The sequence below is a fragment of the Festucalex cinctus genome, chromosome 6 (assembly GCF_051991245.1).
Source record: "Festucalex cinctus isolate MCC-2025b chromosome 6, RoL_Fcin_1.0, whole genome shotgun sequence".
NCBI lineage: Eukaryota > Metazoa > Chordata > Actinopteri > Syngnathiformes > Syngnathidae > Festucalex > Festucalex cinctus.
The window spans coordinates 26,794,222-26,810,583 of record NC_135416.1 but is presented as its reverse complement, the minus strand read 5'-3'; the positions used below and the strand labels follow the sequence as shown (position 1 = coordinate 26,810,583).

The window sequence follows — 16,362 nt, the reverse complement described above, 5'->3', positions numbered from 1 at the left end:
GTGGAGTTCGCGCTGAGCTAGTGACGTGTAAAACCGAAAAAGGTGGGGTTAGTGACGTTTGAGCTAATGTGATACAAATGCCCATAGGAAAGGGAAACATGGGTCGTTTATTTCACAATTTTGGGGACTTAGTCAGGCTATGGTAAGGCATACTTCTGTCAAACCCCCCCAAAAGTGAACATTTCATATGAGGGGACCTTTAAGACTCTTTAAATTATTGAATCAACATTGTATTTTGGTTGAATTAAAACGTTTGAAAGGTCAATGTTTAATTAACGTTGAATCTATGTTTGCCCTTCTCGTTTTTTTTTCCTTCAGCTGAGAAATTGACTAGGAGAGGGGGAGGGGAAGTATTCTGGGGACAGGTGTGTGGGTGGGGGGGTGTTAGAGTCTTTAAACATTTATAATAAATATAAAACATAAAGCTAACTACTTTGCGGATTTCATTTATTGCGGGTATTTTTTGGTACCTAACCCCAGCGGAAAACGAGGGAACACTGTATTTGCAAAACTTGTAAATTATTTGAATGTACTCGAAACACCTGGCATTTCCACCAAATAAACTGTACACGTTAGCATTTCAGCCCAGTCATCAAAAATATGTGCCCACATCCGGCATAGGTCCGGCACAGGTGGCATTCAGTCAACACTGGCATAAGGCATGTGGGCCGAACATGGCCCAGGAGCAGCAAAAGTGGCACTGGCTTGACTCTGATAAACAGGATGTGGACCAGTTGCTGTGTGACGCATCTGGCCCAGCTATCAATTTACAACTCTGGGCCACATATGTATAGCCAGTCTTGTCCCACTCTTAAATGCAGTTTCAGATTTATTTATTTTTCTACACACATTTTTTACACATACTTATTTGCATAACAGATGTTAAGAAGAATTTTAATACATCATCACACAGACATTTCAATATGTTTCTGGTCAAACAATCAAAGTTTGTGTGGGAATTCTGTGAACGAACTTTCATGAAGCTTCCAGAGAGAAGTTCTTCGAACGTGCGTTCACCATTTCTTTGTAGCGATTCAAGGGTAAGTATTTAATTTTCCTATGTTTTACATTTGACATTTTATGGCTTCATATTGACACAACTACTGAATTGACTTCACAGACATTGGTGTGTGCGTGCGTGCGTGTGTGGTTATCTAAATTTTCCCGTTAATAGTTTCAATGCCATAATATTTAGTTAGGTGCACTCACTGGCTGATCAGAGAAAATCTCATTTTATCTGACTAGTTTTGTTTCAACCTGCAACGCATAAACTTTAAGTCTAACAATTCTAAAATAAAAACAACTATGAATATTCATATGAAAGAGATAATTATTTACATTTAGTGGAAATCTGATTCAGAGGTAAAGCTTTTAGGGGGCAATATTGTAATGAAGCTATTTTATTGAGACGCAACTCTGCGAGTATAATCATATAAAAAGGTACCAAATTATCACGAGCACCAAATATTACATTGTTCTGGGATAATATTCAGCTTGTAAAATATGCAGAGCTTGAATTATTTATTTTTTATAGTGCTGTGTGATATGTACATTGTGTGCATAATATTATATTAAAAAAATACAAAAGAGGAATGACTTATGCGTTACACACATTTCCCAGGTTATGTTTTAAAAATCTATTATATATCTCATACAATTTTAATTTCATCGAGTTGATTTAAATATCTACTGTACTTTCTAACGTTATTGGATCGCTGTTCCACAGTACGCCACTAGATGGCGGGACATGCTACTAACCAGACTGACACACACAGTCATACACAGCGTAGAAGAAGAAGAATTTCAAATTGCCGACAGCCGTGCTAAGAGCGGGAATCCAAACGTCGACGTTCTGTGTTTCAGGTCGGTAAAAGTTACATTAAATAAAACAAATATGTATCACCATGTCCATTGTCAGTTGGGTCGCTAAGCATATTTGGTCTTTAGAGGTGGTTTTAGTGAAGAAATTGTTTCGAATGATCCTAAACGTTGAAGCTAAGTTGCTAATTATGACGGCCTCTAAACAATGAGAATTACTACAAGCCTATCTGTGTGCTATGTTGCTGATATGCTAGTAAGCTAACGAACTACAGGAGCGTTTACATGAAGAATGTATCTTTTTTTCAGTCGTTTTTAACAGGCTGGTTTAACAGTTGAAGATAGAACATTGAATAGCGTTTTCTTTTAGGTTTAGTTTTTAAAGTAAATTAAGTCCAATTGTATAGTAATATAAGGTTTATGTGTAATTTGTTTAACTTCTGTATATAACTTAATTCATCACAAAATCTAGTCGAATCATGCTTCAGGATATTTATTTGTTGAGGCAAGTAAAAGTATTTTTTTAGTAATTACTCATTATTGAGCCTATAATGAACACATTTTTTTCACACTGTAATAAAACAAAGGTGTAAATGTTGTACTTTGTTGCTTTTAATATCATTTGTTGTCTGTTGATGTACAGGTTACTTGTGCTGTTTTGACGAGTCACATGGCGTACAGGTGGTGCCAGCGTCTTCGAAACCAGATGGCTAATTAGTAATTTACTACTTATTCAAACTAAGAAGGCATGTTGTACCTTGGCCAGAGCTTGGTGAACCTCTTTGGTAAGTAAACAAGTGAACAAACACTCAAAATATTAATTTCTAAGAATCTGAAGAAAGCTTAGGTGAACTACCTTTCACCACATCCAAATGTTGAAATTAGTGACAGAGAATATAACTTGGCACAGGTTTAATGGGGAAGGAGAACATGCAGAGGTCTGTCTTACCTATAAGGAGGAAGAGGGCAAAGTGCAATTTTTTTTAAGGTAATGTTGGTATGTTTTCAGAATTCATAATATACGATAACATAATAATTAATAGAATATCGGTTGTGCTCAGGTTTCAGGCTCTGAGTGTTTCTTCAAAATGTTCTGTCCACAAAATCCATTCTGAGGAGTAGCGCAAGAAGGTAAATGATTCTGCGCACTGTACTACATGATTGTGATGATATTATTGCGGTAACACATTGCTGACTTGTACAGTAAGTTTGAAACTTACATGCTGTGTTGTTGATATTGTTTAGGTGCACAACCCACTTTTTCAAGACTACAAACACAATTACAGCTCTACAACAGGTACCTAGACCCATTGTTTGACAAGGCGGGGTCAAGTAGGACTCAGACGCAGGCGTAAGGTAGGCCACCAAGGCAGCAGGTTTATTTCCGGCCAACAGTGGTCTCCTCTCAAACTGAGAGGAGAACAGGGAGGGGAAAAAGTGGAGAACAAAAAGCGCTCCACTAGGGAGGAAAAAACAGGCAAAAGGTACTGGGGACAACAGAAAGCGCTCCGCTAGGGAGGAAAAAGGGCACAAGGCAAAAGGGGTAACTAAAGGCGCTCCAAAAGGGAGGAAAAGGCACAAAAACAAGGCAACAACGCTAGGCAACATGAACAAGGACATAAGGACTGTGGACGCTTCCATGCACTGACGGTGACACTTCGGCACAGAGGGGAGAATGCAGCTGGCTTTTATTGTGTGGGTTGATTGGCGGCAGGTGGTGATAATCATGGGCGGGGACCGGCAATGAGTGAGCGGCAGGAAGGGCAAGTGACCTGGGGCGAGAGGAGAGCCAGGATTTCAGAGTAAAACGGGAAACATGGATAACAAAACAAAAGCATGGGACGTCACGCCGGTGGCGGCGTGACATTGTTAATTTAACTTGTGAGTAATAATAACTACTATGATTATGAAAGAACACAATCACATTGTGAAAAAAAAATGTTGAACAGGGTCTTCTGTTTGTTTCAGGCAACCCTTTTTGCGGTGCTTGGGGACCAACCGGAAGAAAGGGAAATACTGTATTCGTAGTTGGTAAGTTTTTCAAAGGTCACTGTTGTAGAACCAAATCATCATAAATCTTAGCACACTTTTTTTATTTTATTTTTATTTTTTTACCAATTTGTAAGGCATAATTATGGAGGACAAAAACTGCCAAAATTCAAAATAAATAAATGCCTAAATAAATAAATGACTAAATAAATAAATAAATAAATAAATAAATTACTAAAAGTGAAAGTAAAAACGGATGAAAAATATACAATTCAAAAATGAAATACAAATGTATTATTTTTATTTTCAGTTTTAGTCATTTAGTTATTTAGTTAGTCATCTGGGGGGTGGAGAGGGGGTGATGTATATGAATATTGCAAAATTTAGTAAAGGTTATGTAATTTACTTAAAAGTAAAAGTTTCAGGCATCGGGAGAATTCTATCAACAAAAGTTGAGTGCAAAAATTAAATTAATAATAATAATAATAATGTCGTCTCTCATAGATTAATCACCTGGCTGTCGTTGAAGGCACCAATTCGGACAACCTAATCAGACGGATGATGGCAACTGTGATGACAAATGCCCTGGGCTGTTAAATGAATACAACTGGGCAGGGAAGCAAGACAAGCGTTGCATTGGCAAGAAGGCATTCAAGGAGACAGTGATGCAAGACTGTATGTTTGGTGAGTTATCGCCTATGTAAACTACTTATTACAACACAGAGTTGTTTTTCAGCAGAATGCTCTGAGCTGCTTTCTTTTGTTGTGTAAAATCACTCCACCTGGGGTATAGAGTCAGAATCCTTCCAATACCCGAAACCTCGTAATAAGGGTTTGACTCTCCGAAAACATTTTTGTATAACTGAAAAATTGTTTTGATTTGTCCAAAAATATTTTTGAATGACTGAAAAATCCCAGAAAAAGCTTTTTTAAAAAAACACTAAGAAAAGACACATTTTAAAAGTGCGGCTCCACATAGACATTATTTATCTATTAATTAGAGAATGGTCAATTCCGAAATCAATGAAAAAAAAAAAAAAACATCATTGATACTTCACAAAAACAGCAATTAGTATATGTATCTTTGTCTTTTCATTAATATATTGCAGTCAAGATGGACTCCATCAGGCCAGGGCTCTACACTAACTTTTCCACTACTAGCACTGGTGCGAGTAACATTTTTGGTTGCTCGCACAGCACAGGATTTGGTCGCACCATTATTTGTGGAGGTGCAGCATGACCTGGCTTAGGCATACGCAACTCGATATAGTTGCAAAATATTTGATTGGAACACGAGGTTTGCCTGCAACAGCAGTGGCTATCAAAACAAGTCAATCATTTCTAATAAATTATGTCAACATTATTTTCTTTAGCTCAGTAAAAATCTGTATTTTTTTTTTTCTTCACCGCTACTCCCCTTACCTTTTCATCTTTATGCTGTCCTCGCTCCGAAGCTTCTAAATTTCACCAGCTAGACAGCGAGTTAACGACGTTCCAAATAACCAGACTTCATTTTCCTTTTGTGCTATTAATTTGAACAATGGCCTCTGACCATTACCCTCTTTAAGTCGTCGTAAAACTAGAAAATAAAATAAACAATGTACCTAACTATACACGACACACTTTCATGCTAGTACCTAGTTACATTGCACATTCAACATTCTGTAATTGTCCTAATTAACTAAAATAAATCTACAGTGTTTTTATATTGACATCGCATGTATTTACCAACATTGTCAAATTCAACAAAAAAGTGTTACTTAATACTTACTGATAGTTAATGTAACAACAGAACAGCTTTTTTTCTAAAACAATAAATTGTATTGGATACTAACGCTCTTCTCTTTTGTAATCTTGTCTTTCAGTTGCTGCTCGACAGCTTGACCGTACACTGACTCAGCAGGACTTTGGTGTTACTGTCAAGCATTGGCTGCGTTTTGCTCATGAGTGTAACGGTGGCATCCCAAGCAATGCTAGTGCCTTGGACGCAACTGCGAACGCAAGTCAAATTTAGTGTGTCTTTTTATGGACTGACGTACAGTCAAAGTGAAATGGTTACCGCTTTATACACTGATGTTCCTACAGTTCATTTCATGTTTATTTCATTCCTTTGTCAAGAAAAAGAATAATACAATAAAAACAAACATTATTTGAGGCAGAAACTAAACGGGTGTTATTTTCTTTGCCTCCATTCTCCCCAGAATTCAGTTACAAAGTACTGTTTTGATTTCTAATAAATGTTTGAATATTAAACATATTTTCTGTCCTAAGATTTTCATACATATGGGGAAGTATGGTTAAGGAAATCAACAAGCTAATAATACATCCAAGTAAGTTGTAAGACATCTGCAGAAACACTAGGTGAAAAGCATACGGTAACTTTTTTTTTTCTAGTGGACTAACCCAATATTTTTTGTTAGTTTAAAAAAGTTGTTCTATATTAATGTGCATGATAATAGTAATAATAATAATGTACATTTAGATGTAAATTCCAATGTAAATGATGATTAACTTAAAACATTTATTCCTCACATTAATACACTATAAAATGCATGTAGGTTCTGATTTAGATGGTAGTTGAAACGACATTGATAGTGTGTGATATATGGTTACAAAGCAAACGTTGACTCAACATTTTATCAACCTTGCACTTTCTGTATAATTTAAATGTTAGAATTCAATGTAAAATCAACCAAAGATACATGTAGATTCTGATTTAGATGATGGTTGAAACGACATTGATATTGTGTGATTTATGGTTGAAAAGCAAACGTTGACTCAACATTTTATCAACCCTGCGCTTTCTGTTTAATTTAAACATTAGAATTCAATGTAAAATCAACCAAAGATGCATGTAGATTCTCATTTAGATGATGGTTGAAACGACATTGATATTGAGTGATATATGGTTGGAAAGCAAACGTTGACTCAACATTTTATCAACCTTGCGCTTTCTATATAATTTAAACGTTAGATCTCAACGTAGATTCAACACTTAAGCCGAACTAATTTCAACGTTGATTCAACCACATTTTGCTATCTGGGTCATGACCGCCTTTCTCATATTGCTCAGTGGCGCAGTTGGGAGAGCGCATGTACAGTAAGCAGGAGGTCGCAGGTTCAAAGCCCACCGCCGACTGTATGTTACACATGTACTATCATATCAAGGAAGTGCGTTATAGTGAAATTATTAAACACGTGTCCCCAATTAGCATTCATTCAGCATCAGATGACACTTTGAAAGACAAATATGCCAATTTGCTCTGATTCGCAACAATCCCCATTAGCTCACCTGGTAAGTAACCTGATTTTTACACCCAAGCCCCGGGTCGAACCTCGGTGGGGATTTTTTTTTTTTGTCACCCCCAACTTTCATAACAGACATGGATATTTAGGGCCCGAGCAGCGACCGCTGCGAGGTCCCTCTTGTTTTTGTAAGAATTCTTCTTCTTCTTCTTCTTCTTCTTCTTCTTCTTCTTCTTCTTCTTCTTTATTGCAAACGATCGCATTTTTGAGGACCTAAACATTTACGAAAACTCACCAAACTTTGCGATCTCTTCGGGCCCGGCGAAAAATTTGATATTATATTGTTGTCATAACAACGCGACTCCAGAGCGCCCCCCAGCGTAGAAAAATAAAAACCAATCCCGGCACGTTTGACCTAGAGCTACGAAAATTGGCAGGCACGTGTAGCACCCCGAGACACACAAAAAAAGTCTATTGGAACCATGTAGCTAAAATGTACAGGAAGTGAGCTATGAATTTTTTAATGTCCAATTTTGGCCTATTTTGGCACATTCACTGTGGCCATGCTTTTTCCCCCTTTGCAAACATTTTTCATCCAATTGACTTCAAACTTGGCATGTATCATCTCAAGACCTGAGACAACAACTGGGCAAAATATCTTGACTATTCGAAATACTATATGGCGGGGGCGGGGCATCAAAAATTGCCTTTCAAATTTCATTTTTTTTTTTTTCATCCAGAAAGACAAAATGCTTAATAACTCCCATGTACAAGCTCCAAAAAATCTCAAACTTCTCATGCAACTTAATAGTCACGGCCTGAAAACATCTATTTAATAAAATTCAGTTATACATTTAGCGCCACCTAGTGGTGACAATAAATGTCATACTTTACGTTTTTAGCTACTGTGCTGAGCTCGTTGAAGGGATCCAGTTGAAAATTGGTCAGAAAAGCCTTAAGATGTTGATCATGCCCCACACCGAATATTGTAACTTTTCGTCAAAGGGCGTGGCCGTTACGGTGCCGCAAAATCTGAAGATTTTTCGTGACAATAAAAGTTGCTTTAACTTGACCCAGATGATCCTATCTTCTCAAAATTTCACACATATGAGAGTCCAGCCCTTAAGACATCTACAAACTTATATTTCATCTTACTTATAGCGCCACCTAGTGGAAATTTTTTTCTTACGAATTTTCTTCAATGTTTTTCTCCAAACACGTTAACTGGACCCACCTCATATTTGCTCAGATGAGGGTTTCGGCCTTCATGATGTCACAACACGAAGTTTGTGAGTTTTCGCAAAACGCTGTGGGCGTGGCTAAGCACTGTTCGCCAAGAAAACAACGCCGATTTTGAGGGTCTAAACATACACAGAAACTCATGAAACTTGGCACACACATCTGGCCTGGTAAAATGAGTAATATTTTATCATGCATTGTGCTATTTTTACAAAAATGACTCAATAGCGCCCCCCTAGAAATTTTTATCTAAGCAGCCCCGCTTGTACGTTTAAGTATGAGGGAGCCCAAGACCTACAAAAAAGTCTCTTGGACCCATGTGCTAAAATGAACAGGAAGCGAGCTACAAATTTTTGAATGTCCCATTTTTTTTAATGATTTTAGCACATTTACAGGGAGCATACTTTTGCCCACTTCTCCTAGACGTTTCATCCGACTGACTTCGGACTTGACCTGGACCATGTCAAGACCTGAGCCAACGACAGTGGGCAAAATCTTGACTTTTCGGAATACTATATGATGAGGGTGGAGCATCAAATTTTGTGTTTCGCAATGAAAAAGGATATGCTTAATAACTCCCCGGTACATGCTCCAAAAAAATCCCAGACTTGACATGTATGTTTATAGTCAAGGCCTGAAGCTATCTCTATGACAACATTCAGTTATATATGCAGCACCAGCTAGCCCTTGAGGCATGAAAAAAAAATACCCCACTTACGGTATTTTTACAAAAATTGTAAACTCAATCTAAGTGTTATAACAGTCATTTATGAATATTCTTTTACTTTCCACCACTCAAAATGTTCACTGGCATCAGACCTAACCAAACATACATATTTTTATTTAGTTTTATTGATTTTTGATAGCCTCTATGGACATTAGAAGCAATATCGTGAATGAAGGATATGCTTAATAACTCCCAGGTACATGCTCCAAAAAATCCCACACTTGAAATGTATATTCATAGTCAAGGCCTGAAGGTATCTCTATGACAAAATTCAGTTGTAAATACAGCGCCACAAAACTCAATATGTACTTTTTCATTTAGTTTCTTTTTTTTATTTTTTTTATCGCCTCTATGGACAATAAAAGCAACATTGTGCAATGAGTACGAGCGATGATGTGTAGATGTACTTTTGGAAAAAAAAAAAACAATCAGGGCAACTCATTGCCTAAAAATAAAAAGAAGACGCTGATTTTTGCAGATCTTAACAATCGCCAAAAACCATTGAGCTTGACACACTCATCACACCTGGCAAAAAAAAAAAAATCCACGTAATGGTTTATCCATCCATCCATCCATTTGCTTGACCGCTTATTCCTCACAAGGGTCGCGGGGGGTGCTGGCGCCTATCTCAGCTGGCTCTGGGCAGTAGGCAGGGGACACCCTGGACTGGTTGCCAGCCAATCACAGGGCACACAGAGACAAACAACCATCCACACTCACAATCACACCTCGGGACAATTCGGAGCGCCCAATTAACCTGCCATGCATGTCTTTGGAATGTGGGAGGAGACCGGAGTACCCGGAGAAAAACCATGCGGGCACAGGGAGAACATGCAAACTCCACCCAGGAAAGCCGGAGCCTGGACTCGAACCAGAGCCCCCAGAACTGGGAGGCGGACGTGCTAACCAGTCACCCACCGTGCCGCCTTATGATTTATCATGCCATTTTCAAGGAAATTCTGCTTCCAATGTGCCAGTACCCCAAAGTGCAAGTACCCCAACGTGGCCCGGGCTGCGAGGGCCCGTCATAGCTGCTCGCAGCTCTAGTTTCCAATTGTTTTACATAAAACAATTAATGTACTAAACCTCAGTGCATCCATCAATTATGTAAATTATGTAAAAACCCTAAGTGCATCCATCGAACATAAAACATGATTAGAGATAGCGTGAATCATTTTATTACGCATCGCTCGTACTCCTTGTGGATCACTTGATAATACAAATTTGAAGCAAAGCTACACGTCTGTCTTCCGTAGCTGAGCGGATAGCGCACTGAAACGCAAAACATGAGATCGTGGGTACAATCCTAGTCAGGCAACTTTTTTTTTTTTTTAAATTAAATAAACGTTTAAACAAATCTCTTAACAACAGTCATTTGCTCTTGTCAATATTGTAAAACGTGACTTAATGCGAGTGACGTTACACTCAAAGCAGACGCTGGAGAAGAGTGTCAGCGCTCACGATAGAAGTATCACAATCAAGCGACTATTTTTTTCTTTTTTTTCTTTGCAACACACAATATAACGTCACCCTGGAAGCAGACACTCGGCAAGTGTCGGGCGCTCGCGACGAGAAGTGGCTCGATAAGTTGTTCCGATCCAACAAGTGTCCACAGGATCACAGTGAAAAGAGATACAATGCTGCCATCTGCTGGCCAGAGTTAGTGGGTGTTTTCTTTTTTTCATATTTTATGACTGAAATGTCACTTGCATGTTTACATTTTATCAGCAAAAAAACAAAAAAAAACATATAACATCATTATATTCAATGTGATCTAGCATGGCTAAGTTTTTATCAACATTTTTTCCCGGTTTCTAAGACACTTAAAATTGATTACTACAGGTTTGGAGCAAATCATAACATCCTTCCTGCGTGGGTGAGCGGCGAAACACCGCGGGCACGAATTAAAAGTTCACGTGGTCGATCCTGGTTGAAGTCAGGTTTTTTTTTATTTTTTTTATTTTTTTTATATTTCAAATATAAATAACGGCAATTTATTCACAACAGCATTGCAATTGCTAGTACGTGCAGCGATGTAGGTTCTGGTACCATTGCTTGGCGCCAGGCAGCGAATCCGAGAGACCATTTGTTTGTATAAGTGCACTACTAATAAATAAAAAAAATAAAAAATAAATAAATAAAAAAAGAGAGAAAAAAAATCTCTGTGAGACCGTTTGTTTTAGCGGATAGCAAGCCCCATCACCTGATTACTACAACATTGGAGCACAGTTTCACATACTTCCTCTGTGGTAAAGTGGATATACCTGCTGCTGCATGAACCATGGTCATGGGTACGATCCTAGGCAGCCCCCCCCTCTTTTTTTTTTTTTATTTATTTATTTTTTTTATTATAAATAAATGCAACGTTTTAATTTAAAACATAAATCTCATGACAACAGCCTTTTGCTCTTGTCAAAATTGTATTTTTGCAGTTAATTTAATCCCCACTACTTATGAGTCAGGTGAGTACTCCACTACATTACACAGTGACACATTATAATCAGCAAAAATCAGAGGTTAGTTCCTTATCCGAGGTTTAATAATGGAGTTTACTAAAACAAAGTACCAGTGATCACGTTTCTTCAGTACACGGGACCATATTCTCAAATTTGTTCCTAAATCCTATTTTAAGAACTGGCTTTGCACATTTTTCATCTACACGAGTCTCCCACTGCGTGCAAGATGTGGATGTCTGAGAAAACACCAAAAAGTCATGATTCATTTACATTTGAAGCTGCCTTCAAATTCTGCAATATACTGTTCCTGACAATTAACATTGATATATGTACACATATACATTTGAAAACACGCTCGGAAGCTGTGTAATTGTCCAGTCTGGACGTGACAACCAATCCGACTAACATTTTTAAGGAGAGCTTTTTGTTTGTATTATTTTTATTTTGTGTAAAATAAATCCAAGAAAGGGTGGCACGGTGATCTAGTGGTTAGCACGTCCGCCTCCCAGTTCTGAGGACACCGGTTCAAGTCCAGGGTTCAGCCTTCCTGGGTGGAGTTTGCATGTTCTCCGCGTGGGTCTTCTCCGGGTACTCCGGTCTCCTTCCACATTCCAAAGACATGCATGGCAGGTTAATTGGGCGCTCCGAATTGTCCTTAAGTGTGATTGTGAGTGTGGATGGTTGTTCGTCTCTGTGTGCCCTGCGATTGACTGGCAACCAGTCCAGGTTGTCCCCCGCCTACTGCCCAGAGCCAGCTGAGATAGGCGCCAGCACCCCCCGCAACCCTTGTGAGGAATATGCGGTCAAGGAAATGGATGGATGGATGGATAAATCCAAGAAAAATAATTTAATCAACATTCTGTGATTGTAACTGTGAATGCATATTTGGAGATCCATCAATGTTTTGCGCTACAGACTAGTTTCAATACATTTTGAAGTGCTAGCACAGGAAAAAAAACAAAAAAGTTTAAATGCACAACCCATTATTGCACTCTTACAATTAGTGTTGTGTCGGTCACGACCGATTCGTTCTTTAGAACGAATCTTTTCAGTGAACGTGAGTGAACGGGTCTCTTCTTGAAGTGATTCGTTCTTCTCTCAGTTCATTTGAGAGCAGCCACGCTCATGCCGTCAGTCTTCGCGAACGACCAATCAAAAGCTAGCATCAGACATGGTTGGGATTTTACTGCACGCAGCCTCACTATTGGTGTTCAGGAACGAGTCACTGGGAAAGCTTCCCGTTCACGAGAGGTGAACGGATCAGTGAGTGAACGAGTCAGTGGGTGAACGTGTTGCCACTTCCGGTTCAGGAACGAACGATTCAGTGAATGAGTGTTGCGGCTGTTGCCATTTCCGGTTCGCGAACGAGTCAGTAAGTGAACGTGCTACCACCATTTCCCGTTTGCGTACGATTCACTGAGTGAACGTACTGCCATACCAGTTCAGTGAGTGAGTGATTGTAGTCTTGCCACGACTGATTCACGATTTGCCAAGGAAGGAGAACCCCGCCCCCACGGGTGATCTAGACGGACGGATCTGACCGTTAGCCAGCGAACTCGAGATATATTCCCGGAGGGCTTCTTGTTCAGGCTGGGATACTTGATACAGGCGTGAACTTGGTAGTGGCGCATTGGGGATCAGCTCAATCGCACAATCGTATGGTCTATGGGGCGGCAACGCCTGGGCACGGTCCTTACTGAACACCTTTCCTAAATCATGGTACTCCTCCGGAACCTGATCGAGGCAAATCGTTTCGGGAGCAGGACTTACGGGCACAGTGGTTGTCCCTTCTGCCGACCTCAAACAGTGGGCATGGCAGAAGGGACTCCAGTTCTCCAACGCGGGCTTATCCCAATCGATGTCGGGATTATGGGTCTTTAGCGAGCCCCAATACTAGGGGAGCAGCACGGGATGGCATAATGAAAAAACTCCTCTTCTCAACATGATTCCCCGAAAGCCTCAAAGTAAGTGGACTGGTAACATGTCGGACCTGCGCCAGTAACCGCCCATCGAGGTCGAAAACCTCCTTAACCTTCTCTAATGGTTCCACCGGGCTCCCTAACGCCTCTACCACACACGGATCGACGAAGCAATCGTCGGCGCCCGAATCTATGAGTGCCCTAATCTTAAGATTCATACCGCCGTCGGACAATTCCCCTGACAATTCTAACCGTCGAATATCACGGCTAGCCCTACTCGAAGGGCATGGTTCGGTTCCCCCCGGTAGGTGCTTACCCTGGTTCGAATCCATTCTGGACTCCTGGGTCTCATGGGCACGTCCTCCTAGTCGGGTGGTCGGTCGCTTCCGGCGTGGTGGTTTCGCCGGGCATGAAGCCACCCGATGCCCGGTTTGACCGCAGTAGAGACAGGCTCCAGTGAGCCATCGACGGCGGCGCTCCTCGGGATGCAGGCGTCCACCTCCGACCTGCATGGGCTCCCCTGTATCCGCTGGGGCGTCCGGAAGGGAACGTGCTTCTGCGTCGTCGATGAGGTGAGTCCAGTCACGCGGTGGTTGGCGGATGGCCCATGCCGCTCACAGGCCCGCTCCCGTTCTCGTAAGCGGTTATCCAATCGTATGGTGAGCTCAATAAGTCCTTCGAGAGAGTTCGTATCATCGCGGACCGCCAGTTCATCTTTCAGTACAGTATTCAATCCCCGACTAAAGATACTTCGCAACGCACATTCATCAAATCCGCTTTCCGCGGCCAAAATACGAAACGCGATCGAGTAGTCCGTGACAGATCTTTCTCCTTGCACTAAATCTAACAACCGACCTCCGGCCTCCTTCCCCTTGACTGGATGGTCGAACACACGTTGAAATTCAGAAACAAAAGTCGGGAAGGAGGACCGGAGGTCTGGTCGTGAGTTGCTCACCACCATCGCCCATGTAGCGGCTTGACCAGACAGGAGGTTCATAATGAAAGCAATCTTAGACTGATCACGAGCGTAGGTGTACGGTTGCTGGTCGAAGATAAGCGAACATTGATGCAAGAACTGACCGCAACCACCCGGCTGTCCGTCGTAGCGCGACGGGTGGGGCAAAACGGGTTCCCTTGGAGCTGCTGGGGGAGCCAACGTGGCTGGGTCCGTTCGCGGAAGTTCCGGGTTTAGCACTCCACGGGAACCGAGCTGCTCGAACCTCGCGAACATTTCCTCGCACCGGTGAGCAAGCCTGCCTAACACCTCTTGGAGTCCCACCAAGGTGGTTTCAGTTTGCGCCACCCGTTGCCCCTGACTGGCCAACGCCCGTCTCACCTTCTCCGAGTCTGCGGGATCCATGGTCGGATTATTCTGTAGTGACTCGGTAGAGTCGATAAAGAACAGATCCCAAAAACGCAGGCTCAGAGGAGGAAAACAATCTCGATTTATTCGTTTGGATAAACCGATGGAACAATGCTTGCTCGCAGGCAAGTCAACGAGATTTACAAAAGTGTTCTTGCGCACATGCAAAGAACACGGAGGTAATACAAAACACTTGCAAAAGGCAAGGACGGAATAGAGAACACAAAACACTTGCAAACGGCAAGGAACGCGAACGTAACAAAAAACACTTGCAACAGCAAGGAGAAATAACATAACCAAAACACTTGCAAACGGCAAGGAGAACTAACGTAACGAAAAAACACTTGCAAAAGGCAAGGACTAGAAAAACTCAAAACACTTGCAACCGGCAAGGACTACTCGAAGTGTACACGGAATCAATCAACGCGGAAATACAAACTAAAGGCGACGCGGAAATACACACGTGAATACAAACCAAACTAAGGACGACAGCAGATTCAAAAAACTTTACCAAACAGGAAACGAACACTTGGACACAATGGTGAGCAAATAATAATCCGACAGCTGGCTGTTGCTTGTCGGAGTCCTTTTATAGTCCTGATAGCCAACTCGATGCAGGTGCGGGGCTGGGGAACGCCCCCCTCGTAATTGGCACTGAAACACATGCACAAGAGCACAACAGGGCTGAGAACCGAACCATGACACTCTCTCTCACCAGCACATGACGGTGTGCCCCGTGCTGCAGCAGCGGGGAGATGACGTTGTTGGGGATATCTTTAACGGATTTATTATCCTCTCTGTGGGTAACGTCTACTGTAATTATTATTATGATCATTATTATCATCATCATTATCATTATTATTATTATTATTATTATTATTACAGTTGAATTAAAAAAGTAATGTCAAAAGAACTCTAATGCCCATCACTACTTACAATGAATGTAAAAAAAAAAAGTTCACCGGCTTGCCTTTTAATGCCATGATTGAAGCAGAACATTTGTCAATATCCTCCATCAATAAATATCATGGCTAAGACACTGTAATTGCTGAGTCATAACACCTGTTTGATGAAGATCATATAAGTGTTGCATATTGATATGTATGTTTCCCACCTTAAAGGGATTACACTACGGTATTTTAAGACCTTCCAAAAGTTAACTATAGGCATATGATGATTAAATCTTAGCTTTGACACCATAGCGATGTCATTTTTTTAAATGAAATATTGGACGTTTTGCTGGTTATTTTTGTAATGTGGAAGTAAAACGCCCGGTTCAGTAAAACCCCGCCTCTCCCCATGCGATTGTTGCGCCCCCGGTGAGCCGACTGCAGTCTGTTGTCTGAGATCTGCGTTTAAGCACTCCTCTGAGTACGCCACGCAACTTGACGCAAGCCAATTCTTCAATAAACATTTGAATCAAAACGGCTCATTGCCGCAAGAAAGGAGGGGAGGAGAGAGAGGAAGAGAGAGGAAAGGAGAAAAAAAATAAGCCTGGGCTGGTTTCGAACCTGTGACTTGCTGCTTGTAGAGCAAGGGTTAGCCACTATATTATTCGTTCAGTTAAGGTCAACAGTGCAAAAGTTTTACTTGTAGTTGACACAA

At 40.9% G+C, this 16,362-nt stretch overlaps 1 protein-coding gene and 1 long non-coding RNA gene across 9 annotated transcripts in view; both read left to right on the top strand.

The window, feature by feature from the left end:
* LOC144020088 (axin-2-like) overlaps positions 1-16,362 on the top strand; it is a 371,050-nt gene that overhangs the window by 265,526 nt on the left and 89,162 nt on the right. The gene's annotated exons all lie outside the window — the stretch shown is intronic.
* On the top strand, positions 393-5,974 carry LOC144020714 (uncharacterized). 4 transcript variants are annotated; one of them, XR_013283948.1, is made up of 8 exons: positions 393-1,863; positions 2,462-2,603; positions 2,729-2,806; positions 2,880-2,949; positions 3,064-3,174; positions 3,787-3,849; positions 4,312-4,491; positions 5,673-5,974. It is a non-coding gene; the product is annotated as an uncharacterized LOC144020714 (long non-coding RNA). The 4 variants fall into 4 exon arrangements; XR_013283949.1 differs by having other exon boundaries at positions 863-1,863; positions 3,064-3,115; XR_013283950.1 differs by having other exon boundaries at positions 3,064-3,849; positions 4,337-4,491.